Source organism: Gracilinanus agilis, chromosome 1, assembly GCF_016433145.1.
Source record: "Gracilinanus agilis isolate LMUSP501 chromosome 1, AgileGrace, whole genome shotgun sequence".
Classification (NCBI taxonomy): Eukaryota; Metazoa; Chordata; class Mammalia; order Didelphimorphia; family Didelphidae; genus Gracilinanus; species Gracilinanus agilis.
Window position 1 is genome coordinate 497,630,819 of NC_058130.1, and position 4,271 is coordinate 497,635,089.

Here is a 4,271-nt window from a genome sequence, read left to right on the forward strand (position 1 = left end):
GTCCTAGAGATTTGACTGGTAGGCATATATCCCAAGAAGGGCAAAGATATAAAGTGCACATATTCCAAGATATTCCTAGCACTAATTTTTATAGTAATAAAGTATAGGAAATAGACTAAATGTCCATCAACTGAGAAGTGACTAAACAAATTGTAGTATAGTTAGTATAATAGAATATTATGAGAAGGAAATTTGAATATTAACAGTTCAGAATAGGATATGTGGCAGCACACATTTATAATCTTGATGCTGAAGAGGAAGAGGCTCGTAGATAACTGGAGATTTGGAGTTTTGAGCTATCTTGTGCTAAACTGAATGATTATCCAAATTAATAGCCTGGTGCTTGCTTCGGCAGCACATATACTAAAATTGGAACGATACAGAGAAGATTAGCATGGCCCTTGCGCAAGGATGATACGCAAATTCGTGAAGCGTTCCATATTTTTAGGCAAATCAAAAACCAATTGGAAATTAAACAATATGATTCTCCAAAACCAATTTGTCAAAGAAGAAATCATAGAAACAATCAACAATTTCATTGAAGAGAATGACAATGATGAGACATCCTACCAAACTCTGTGGGATGCAGCCAAGGCAGTACTTGGGGGAAATTTATATCCTTGAGTGCATATATTAACAAATTAAGGAGGGCAGAGATTAATGAATCGGGTTTGCAACTCAAAAAATTAGAAAGTGAGCAAATTAAAAACCCCCCAGATGAAAACTAAATTAGAAATACTAAAAATTAAGGGAGAAATTAATAAAATCGAAAGTAAAAGAACTATTGAATTAATAAATAAGACTAGAAGCTGGTATTTTGAAAAAACAGATAAAAGAGACAAAGTACTGGTCAATTTAATAAGAAAAAGGAAAGAAGAAAACCAAATTGACAGTATTAAAGATGAAAAGGGAGACCTCACCTCTAATGAAGGGGAAATTAAGGCAATCATTAAAAACTTTCGCCCAATTATATGGCAACAAATATAACAATTTAGGAGATATGGATAATACTTACAAAAATATAAATTGCCTAGATTAACAGCAGAAGAAATAGAATGCCTAAATAATCCCATATCAGAAACAGAAATTGAACAAGCCATCAAAGAACTCCCTAAGAAAAAATCACCAGGACCTGATGGATTCACAAGTGAATTCTATCAGACATTCAAAGAGCAGCTAATCCCAATACTATTATTTGATATGATAAGCAAAGAGGGAGTCCTACCAAATTCCTTTTATGACACAAATATGGTACTGATTCCAAAGCCAGGTAGACCAAAAACAGAGAAAGAAAACTACAGACCAATCTCCCTAATGAACATAGATGCAAAAATCTTAAATAGAATACTAGCAAAGAGACTCCAGCAAGTAATTAAGAAGATCATTCACCACGATCAGGTGGGATTTATACCAGGAATGCAAGGTTGGTTCAACATTAGGAAAACCATCCACATAATTGACCATATCAACAGTCTAACAAACAAAAATCACATGATCATCTCAATAGATGCTGAAAAAGCCTTTGACAAAATACAGCATCCATTCCTATTGAAAACACTGAAAAGTATAGGAATAGAAGGACCTTTCCTAAAAATAATAAACAGTATATACCTAAAATCATCAACAAACATCATATGCAATGGGGATAAATTAGAAGCCTTCCCAATAAGATCAGGAGTGAAACAAGGATGCCCATTATCACCTCTATTATTCAACATAGTACTAGAAACACTAGCAGAAGCAATTAGAGAAGAAAAAGAAATTGAAGGTATCAAAATAGGCAAGGAGGAGACTAAGCTATCACTCTTTGCAGATGATATGATGGTATACTTAAAAAATCCTAGAGAATCAACTAAGAAGCTGGTAGAAATAATCAACAACTTTAGCAAAGTTGCACGATACAAAATAAATGCACATAAATCATCAGCATTTCTATATATTTCCAACACATCACAGCAGCAAGAGGTAGAAAGAGAAACACCATTTAAAATCACCCTAGACAATATAAAATACTTGGGAATCTATCTACCAAAACAAACACAGCAATTATACGAAAACAATTACAAAACACTTTCCAAACAAATAAAACTGGATCTAAACAATTGGAAAGCCATTAATTGCTCATGGGTAGGATGAGCTAACATAATAAAAATGACCATTCTACCCAAATTAATTTATCTATTTAGCGCCATACCTATCAAACTACCAAAAAACTTCTTTACTGAATTAGGAAAAACTATAACAAACTTCATATGGAATAACAAAAGATCAAGAATATCAAGGGAAATAATGGGAAAAAATGCGAAGGAAGGGGGCCTAGCTGTACCAGATATTAAACTATACTATAAAGCAGCAGTCATTAAAACAATATGGTACTGGCTAAGAGACAGAGAGGAGGATCAGTGGAATAGACTTGAGGTTAATGACAATCAGCAAGACAGTATATGATAAACCCAAAGAGCCCAACTTTTGGGACATGAATCCACTATTTGACAAAAACTGCTGGGAAATTTGGGAAACAATATGGGAGAGATTAGGTTTAGATCAATATCTCACACCCTACACCAAGATACATTCAGAATGGGTGAATGACTTGAATATAAAGAGGGAAACTATAAATAAGTTAAGTGAACACAAAATAGTATACCTGTCAGATCTCTGGAAAGGAAAGATTTTAAAACCAAGCAAGAGTTAGAGAAAATTACAAAATGTAAATTAAATGGTTTTGATTATATTAAGCTAAAAAGCTTTTGTACAAACAAAAACAATGTAGTCAAAATCAGAAGGGAAACAACAAATTGGGAAAAAATCTTTATAACAAAAAACTCTGACAAGGGTCTAATTACTCAAATATACAAGGAGTTAAATCAATTGTATAAAAAATCAAGCCATTCCCTAATTGATAAATGGCAAGAGACTAATGAATAGTCAATTTTCAGGTAAAGAAATCAAAAGTATCAAATTAATAGCCTGGGTGAGATAGAGAAATCAGTCCCCAATTTTTTTAGAAAACCTTGGGCAGACATATGAACTGATGAAAAATGAACTTCAAAAAAATACGCAGAACCAGGAAAATTCAATACAATGACTAAAGCAACTTAGATGGAAATGAAAAAGAAATTAAACTGAAAAATAACCTTTTGACTAAGATAAGAAAATGTACTCTCCTTTGTAGAGGTGGGAGACTTTGAGCTTGGAAAACTATATCTGCTGTCACAACTCAGCTTATATATTGGCTAGTAATACGGATCTTTGTTTTCTTATAATTTTCATATTAATCTTTGTAACTGGGAATGACTTGCTGGGTAGGAAAGGAAAAGAAGAGGAATTATGGTAATTAAAAATAGCAGATATCAATATATTTTTTAAAAATTATTTTAAATTGAGGTAATCGGCACTCACCAACTAGAAAAATGAGTCTCTTTCTAGAAATTGTTTTATTTAACTGAACCCTGGTCTTGTGACTTTGGCATAATGGCATTGGTTTCCCATAGGAAGAAATGAGAGTGTTTGGATATTGTGTAAAGGGTTTAACTCTTTGTATAACTTGAACAAAAGAATAGACAATGGAGAACATCTGTTTCTAGTCTTGGATCCTGTAACATCTTAGAATGAGGCTGCCCCTAGGCAGTATATATGGTGCTCTAAACCCAGGAGTTTCAGGGAAGACATAATATAGTTTGTTTAACACATCTCTGCCTCTCCAACCTTATTCCTGACTTGAGTGGGCAATGAGAAATAGGGTACAGAAAATGGTTTTCAACTGATGTTAGACTTACAAATCTAATAGGTCCAATTATTTGATTCAGGCCTCAGGAACACTGGATTTAGGTCTGAGCTTTTTAAAATAAAATTTAGAGTATCGAGTCAGGAGATTGAAGCTCCTACAATCAATCCTTTTCATTTCAATGTGCTTTTCTTTGCAGCGACCCATAAAAGCTTGTTCTTTGCTAGTACAGTGGGGAGGTTGAGGGAAGGTTGGTAAAGGCAAATAATGTACATGCTCTCTACTTTGCTCATCAGCAAACTTTGACTTGCCTGTGTTTTATACTTCGAGAACTTCAAATCCCATTTCTGGTAGCTAGCTGAGTGAGATGTCTCATCCCTTATGTCCCTTAGCTCTCCTTGACTTTTTGACTTTATTAGGGAACTGTGGGATGAGGAGGGTCCTGACCCAAGGAACCAAAATAAAACTTTTAGATGGTCATAAATATTTAACACTGTCTCAGTCACCTGCTACCCTTCTGGTTCTTTTCTTTCTCAAGGAGTTC

General features: G+C 34.0%; 1 non-coding gene across 1 annotated transcript; it reads left to right on the top strand.

Moving 5' to 3' along the window:
• Positions 1–339: 339 nt before the first annotated feature.
• LOC123232636 lies at positions 340–446 on the top strand. Its single transcript, XR_006505165.1, has one exon. It is a non-coding gene; the product is annotated as a U6 spliceosomal RNA (small nuclear RNA).
• The last annotated feature ends 3,825 nt before the right edge of the window (positions 447–4,271 follow it).